The following is a 7,724-nucleotide window of genomic DNA, read 5'->3' as shown; positions in this document are numbered from 1 at the left end:
AGAAATCATTAAAAAATAACAACTACCACTAATTCGTAAAACCAAAAAATTCCAAACCTATAACTAAATTAAGAAATGACGTTCAAGTGAATCAGGTACCTTAAGAGTGCCACTAAGCACCAAATCCAAACTTACATATGCGAGGCGCCATTCCTAGCAACTTTAGTAACACAATTTCATGACCGTTCCAGAACATAAGTCGCCTCGCCACCACTGCAGTGAATGTTTTGCTGGTCACTACACGAGCAACTGCAACGGTCAACAGTCCTTATGTATCCAGAATGAGATTTTCACTCTGCAGCGGAGTGTACGCTGATATGAAGCTTCCTGGCAGATTAAAACTGTGTGCCCGACCGAGACTCGAACTCGGGACCTTTGCCTTTCGCGGGCAAGTGCTCTACCAACTGAGCTACCGAAGCACGACTCACGCCCGGTACTCACTGGCAGAAGTAAAGCTCTGAGTACCGGGCGTGAGTCGTGCTTCGGTAGCTCAGTTGGTAGAGCACTTGCCCGCGAAAGGCAAAGGTCCCGAGTTCGAGTCTCGGTCGGGCACACAGTTTTAATCTGCCAGGAAGTTTCAGTCCATATGTAACCTACATCTACATCTGCAGCCACACCCCGCAAGCCATCTGACGGTGTGTGGCGGAGGGTACCCTGAGTACCTCTATCGGTTCTCCCTTCTATTCAAGTCTCGTATTCTTCGTGGAAAGAAGGATTGTTGGTATTCTTCTGTGTCTGCTCTAATCTCTGATTTTATCCTCTTCGTCTCTTCGCGAGATATACGTAGGAGGGAGCAATATACTGCTTGACTCTTCGGTGAAGGTATGTTCTCGAAACTTTAACGAAAGCCTGTACCGAGCTACTGAGCGTCTCTCCTGCAGAGTCTACCACTGGAGTTTATCTATCATCTCCGTAACGCTTTCGCAATTACTAAATGATCCTGTAACGAAGCGCGCTGCTCTCCGTTGGATCTTCTCTATCTCCTATCAACCCAATCTGGTACGGATCCCACACTGTTGAGCAGTATTCAAGCAGGGGGCGAACAAGCGTACTGTAACCTACTTCCTTTGTTTTCGCGTTGCATTTCCTTAGTATCCTTCCAATGAATTTCAGTCTGGAATCTGCTTTACCGACTATCAACTTTATATGATCATTCCCTTTTAAATCACTCCTAATGCGTACTCCCAGATAATTTATGGAATTAACTGCTTCCAGTTGCTGACCTGCTATTTTGTAGCTAAATGATAAGGGAACTATATGTATTCGCAGCAGATTACAATTGTCTACATTGAGATTCAATTGCCATTCCCTGCACCATGCGTCAATTCGCTGCAGATCCTCCTGCATTTCAGTACAATTTTCCATTGTTACAACCTCTTGATACGCCACAGCATCATCTACAAAAAGCCTCAGTGAACTTCAGATGTCATCCACAAGGTCATTTATGTATATTGTGAATAGCATCGGTCCTACGACCCTCCCCTGCGGCACACCTGAAATCACTCTTACCTCGGAAGACTTCTCTCCATTGAGAATGACATGCTGCTTTCTGTTATCTAGGAACTCTTCAATCCAATCACACAATTGTTCTGATAGTCCATATTCTCTTACTTTGTTCATTAAACGACTGTGGGGAACTGTATCGAACGCCTTGCGGAAGTCAAGAAACACGGCATCTACCAGTGAACCCGTGTGTATGGCCCTCTGAGTCTCATGGACGAATAGCGCGAGCTGGGTTTCACACGACCGTCTTTTTCGAAACCCATGCTGATTCCTATAGAGTAGATTTCTAGTCTCCAGAAAAGTCATTGTACTTGAACATAATACGTGTTCCAAAATTCTACAACTGATCGACGTTAGAGATTAAGGTCTATAGTTCTGCACATCTGTTCGACGTCCCTTCTTGAAAACGGGGATGACCTGTGCCCTTTTCCAATCCTTTGGAACGCTACGCTCTTCTAGAGACCTACTGTACACCGCTGCAAGAAGGGGGGCACGTTACTTCATCTACTCTGTAAAATCGAACTGGTATCCCATCAGGTCCAGCAGCCTTTCCTCTTTTGAGCGATTTCAATTGTTTCTCTATCCCTCTGTCGTCTACTTCGATATCTACCATTTTGTCATCTGTGCGACAATCTAGAGAAGGAACTACAATGCAGTCTTGCTCTGTGAAACAGCTTTGGAAAAAGACATTTAGTATTTCGGTCTTTAGTCTGTCATCCTCTGTTTCAGTACCATTTTGGTCACAGAGTGTCTGGACATTTTGTTTTGATCCACCTACTACTTTGACATAAGACCAAAATTTCTTAGTATTTTCTGGCAAGTCAGTACATAGAACTTTACTTCCGAATTCACTGAACGCCTCTCGCATAGCCCTCTTCACACTACATTTCGCTTCGCGTAATTTTTGTTTGTCTGCAAGGCTTTGGCTATGTTTATGTTTGCTGTGAAGTTCCCTTTGCTTCCGCAGCAGTTTCCTAACTCGGTTGTTGTACCACGGGGGCTCATTTCCATCTCTTACGGTCTTGCTTGCACATACTCATCTAACGCGTATTGTACGAAGGTTTTAAACTTTGTCCACTGATCCTTAACACTATCTGTACTTGACACAAAACGTTTGTGTTGAGCCGTCAGGTACTCTGTAATCTGCTTTTTGTCAGTTTTGTTTAACAGAAAAATCTTCCTACATTATTTTATTATTTCTATTTACGGCTGAAATCATCGATGCAGTAACCGCTTTATGATCACTGATTTCCTGTTCTGCGTTAACTGTTTCAAATAGTTCGGGACTGTTTGTCACCAGAAGGTCAAATATGTTATCGCCACGATAGATTATATAATGGTAAGACAGGTTTAGGAACCAGGTTTTAAGTTGTAAGACATTTCCAGGGGCAGATGTGGACTCTGACCACAATCTATTGGTTATGACCTGTAGATTAAAACTGAAGAAACTGCAAAAAGGTGGGAATTTAAGCAGATGGGACCCGGATAAACTGAAAGAACCAGAGGTTGTACAGAGTTTCAGGGAGAGCATAAGGCAACAATTGACAGGAATAGGGGAAAGAAATACAGTAGAAGAAGAATGGGTAGCTCTGAGGGATGAAGTAGTGAAGGCAGCAGAGGATAAAGTAGGTAAAAAGACGAGGGCTGCTAGAAATCCATGGGTGACAGAAGAACTATTGAATTTAATTGATGAAAGGAGAAAAAATAAAAATGCAGTAAATGAAGCAGGCAAAAAGGAATACAAACGTCTCAAAAATGAGATCGACAGGAAGTGCAAAACGGCTAAGCAGGAATGGGTAGAGGACAAATGTAAGGATGTAGAAGCTTATCTCACTAGGGGTAAGATAGACCTTTGGAGAGAAGAGAACCACGTGTATGAATATCAAGAGCTCAGATAGCAACCCAGTTCTAAGCAAAGACGGGAAGGCAGAAAGGTGGAAGGAGTATATAGAAGGTTTATAAAAGGGTTAGGTACTTGAAGACAATATTATGGAAATGGAAGAGGATGTAGATGAAGACGAAATGGGAGTTGTGATACTGCGTGAAGAGTGTGACAGAGCACTGAAAGACCTGAGTCGAAACAAGGCCCCCGGAGTAGACAACATTCCATTAGAACTACTGACGGCCTTGGGAAAGCCAGTCATGACAAAACTCTACCAGCTGGTGAGCAAGATGTATGAGACAGGCGAAATACCCTGAGATTTCAAGAAGAATATAATAATTCCAATCCCAAAGAAAGCAGGTGCTGACAGATGTGAAAATTACCGAACTATCAGTTTAATAAGTCGCAGCTGCAAAATACTAACACGAATTCTTTACAGACGAATGGAAAAACTGGTAGATGCGGACCTCGGGGAGGATCAGTTTGGATTCCGTAGAAATGTTGGAACACGTGAGGCAGTACTGACCCTACGACTTATCTTAGAAGAAAGATTAAGAAAAGGCAAACCTACGTTTCTAGCATTTGTAGACTTAGAGAAAGCATTTGACAATGTTGGCTGGAATACTCCCTTTCAAATCCTAAGGGTGGCAGGGGTAAAATACAGGGAGCGAAAGGCTATTTACAATTTGTACAGAAACCAGATGGCAGTCATAAGAGTCAAGGGGCATGAAAGGGAAGCAGTGGTTGAGAAAGGAGTGAGACAGGGTTGTAGCCTCTACCCGATGTTATTCAATCTGTATATTGAGCAAGCAGTAAAGGAAACAAAAGAAAAATTCGGAGTAGGTATTAAAATTCATGGAGAAGAAGTAAAAACTTTGAGGTTCGCCGATGACTTTGTAATTCTGTCAGAGACAGCAAAGGACCTGGAAGAGCAGTTGAACGGAATGGACAGCGTCTTGAAAGGAGGATATAAGGTGAACATCAACAAAAGCAAAACGAGGATAATGCAATGTAGTCAAATTAAATCGGGTGATGGTGAGGGAATTAGATTAGGAAATGAGACACTTAAAGTAGTAAAGGAGTTTTGCTATTTAGGAAGTAAAATAACTGATGATGGTCGAAGTAGAGAGGATATAAAATGTAGACTGGCAATGGCAAGGAAAGCGTTTCTGAAGAAGAGAAATTTGTTAACATCTAATATAGATTTATGTATCAAGAAGTTGTTTCTGAAAGTATTTGTTTGGAGTGTAGCTATGTATGGAAGTGAAACATGGACGATAACTAGTTTGGACAAGAAGAGAATATAAGCTTTCGAAATGTGGTGCTACAGAAGAATACTGAAGATAAGGTGGAGAGATCACGTAACTATTGAGGAGGTATTGAACAGGATTGGGGAGAAGAGAAGTTTGTGGCACAACTTGACTAGAAGAAGAGATCGGTTTGTAGGACATGTTTTGAGGCATCAAGGGATCACAAATTTAGCATTGGAGGGCAGCGTGGAAGGTAAAAATCGTAGAGGGAGACCAAGAGATGAATACACTAAGCAGATTCAGAAGGATGTAGGTTGCAGTAGGTACTGGGAGATGAAGAAGCTTGCACAGGATAGAGTAGCATGGAGAGCAGCATCAAACCAGTCTCAGGACTGAAGACAACAACAACAACAACGAGTCGGTACTCTGTTTAACTGCTGAAGGTGGTTTTCGGATAAAGAACTTAAAAAAATTCACTGGATTCTTTGTCCCTGCCATCCGTTGTGAACGTTTGAGTCTTCCAGTCTATATCCGGCAAATTAAAATTTCCACACAGAACTATAAAATGGTGGGGAAATCTACTGATATATTATACAAATTATCGTTCAGGTGCTCAGCCACAACAGCTTTTGAGGCAGGGGGCCTATAGAGACATCCAATTACCATGTCGGAGCCTGCTTTTAACCGTGACCTTCAACCAAATTATTTCACATTTCGGATCTCCGTCAATTTTCTTGATACTATTGCACTTATCGCTATAAACACGCCTCCCCCTTCACTGTCCAACCAGTCTCTGCGGTATATATTTCAATTCGAGTTTAGGATTTCATTACTGTTTACGTCTGGTTTCAGCCAAGTTTCTGTCCCTAGTACTATATGGGCGTTGTGACAGTTTATTGATGAGAGCAGTTCTGGGACCTTTCTATAGACGCTCCTGCAGTTTACTATTAGCACATTAATATTGTTATTCCCTGTTGCATTTTGCCTACTCCTACCTTGCTGCGTCTCAGGAGGCGTCTTGTCGGGCCTAGGGAGGGAATTCCCTAACCTAAAAAACCCACATGTGCAGTCCGCTACCGTTGTAGCCGCTTCCGGCGAGTAGTGCACGCCTGACCTATTCAGGGGGACACTACATTTCTCCACCCGATAGCGGAGGTCGAGAAATTTGCACCCCAGATCTCCGCAGAATCGTCTGAGTCTGTGGTTTAAACCTTCCACTCGGCTCCAAACCAGAGGACCGTGATCGGTTCTGCGAACAATACTAGAAATAGTTAGCTCTGATTCCACCAAGAGAGCGAGGCTTTCCGCCTTCACCAATTCCGCCAACCTCCTGTACAAACTGATGACCTCTGAACCCAGACGGCAGGAGTCATTGGTGCCGACATGAGCAACAATTTGCAGTCGGGTGCACCCAGTGCTCTCCATCGCCGCTGGCAGGGCCTCCTCCACATCTCGGATGAGATCCCCCGACAAGCAGACAGAGTGAACACTGGCCTTCTTCCCCGACCTTTCCGCTATTTCCCTAAGGGGCTCCATCACCCGCCTAACGTCGGAGTTACCAATAACTAATAAACCCCTCCCCCCGTGTGCGTGCTCGGACCTTGCTGAAGGAGCGGCCACATGTCCCCTCACAGGCAGAGCGGGCGGTGCCACACGGCCAGCCTCCACATTTACCCTCCGCCTCGTGCGCGACGAACGCCCTGAACCCGCCACTCCCCTTGGGGAGAAGGTGACCCAACCGCCACGGTACCCGCGAAGATGTATCGACAGCAGGGACAGTGCGTGAAGCGTGTAACACCTGTGGTGTACCATGCGACGCACCGGACTCCCCACTGCCTCTGCACTCCGAGGCAGCAACCTGAAGACGGCAGACGGCGGCCATCAACACGCTCAGCTGTTCGCGAACAGCGGCCAGCTCCTCCTGCGTCTATACACAGCAGTCACACATCCTATCCATCCTAAGAAATCAATTTACTGTAGAGAGTTAATCAACTTCTAACTAGACTGCTAATTCACTAAAGGCGGCTGATAGTTGACTAAACTGTGATTACTAGACACTTCTTGTGGCAAACAGTGAAAATATCATTACCTGTCTCTGGACTGTATTGAAAACAAACACTAGCCCTACTGGCACTATGGTTGATTAAAGGGACTCTCCCTGACTGTATTCAAAACAAACACGAAATCTATGGAACACTATTACTAGCACTCGACAATTAAAGCTCCCTAGAAGCAAAGACACACGGAAGAAGAAGTGACAAGTAAGAAAAATATAGTTAATACCTAAATTAAGGTAGCTCGCTGCACAGCAGACGTGAAGCAGACGGCAGTTACACAGTAATATTCACAATATTCAGAAGGAGGAACCCACCACGAAAGCTTGGCGATTAATTGTTTCTTCTCCATGTGAAATTCACGCGCCATCCATCCACATAGCTCTCGGGGTATCAGCAAATCCTGGTCGCCACTGGCCAGACGTGTCAGTACAACTGTAATACTTTCCGGCAGCGGCCCATGCTTCTTCGTTGCTCCAACTCAACTGGTCCTCGCGGTATACGGCCGTGCCACATGACATGGTGTCGCCAACTCCCCACAACGACAACATCGAAAGCACGTCACGTCACAGACTCATGCGCGGACTCACCCTTCTCCACTTGCGCACACGCGTCAGCATAAATAGCGTGCCTCAAAGACGCAAAGAGAACAAAGCACAGGGACAACGATCAAAGATGGAAGTAAGAATCTATATCGCCTGGCGCCAGAAACCCACCGGCTCAGTTCTCGGTACCGGAAACACTGAAAACTTGAGGCAATAAACAAAGAGGAAATTGTTGGAAAGAGTGCAAAAATCGTTTTGTATCCAGCCTAGAAGGTGTGATCTGCAAATTAGGCAGATTGAAGGAAGCGAGTAGGAGCAGGCGAGGTAACGCACTTAAGTACTACAAGCAAAGGTGAAGCACTTTTACTGGTGTATAACCATATATGAACACATTACTATTGGTACAGATGAGCACGTAGTTGCGAAACCTTTCATATATCAAAGCTTAAAGTTACTAGAAGTTTCAAAGGCAAAGTCTATAATGGCTAGC

General features: G+C 44.6%; 2 non-coding genes across 2 annotated transcripts; one reads left to right on the top strand and one right to left on the bottom strand.

The window, feature by feature from the left end:
* Nucleotides 1-345: 345 nt before the first annotated feature.
* Nucleotides 346-420, bottom strand: Trnas-cga (transfer RNA serine (anticodon CGA)). The gene has a single exon. It is a non-coding gene; the product is annotated as a tRNA-Ser (tRNA).
* A 58-nt stretch (nucleotides 421-478) lies between these two features.
* Nucleotides 479-553, top strand: Trnas-cga (transfer RNA serine (anticodon CGA)). The gene has a single exon. It is a non-coding gene; the product is annotated as a tRNA-Ser (tRNA).
* The last annotated feature ends 7,171 nt before the right edge of the window (nucleotides 554-7,724 follow it).

Source organism: Schistocerca gregaria, chromosome 4 (assembly GCF_023897955.1).
Source record: "Schistocerca gregaria isolate iqSchGreg1 chromosome 4, iqSchGreg1.2, whole genome shotgun sequence".
Taxonomy (NCBI): Eukaryota; Metazoa; Arthropoda; class Insecta; order Orthoptera; family Acrididae; genus Schistocerca; species Schistocerca gregaria.
The sequence above is the reverse complement of the archived record's forward strand: the minus strand, read 5'-3'. Positions and strand labels throughout refer to the sequence as shown.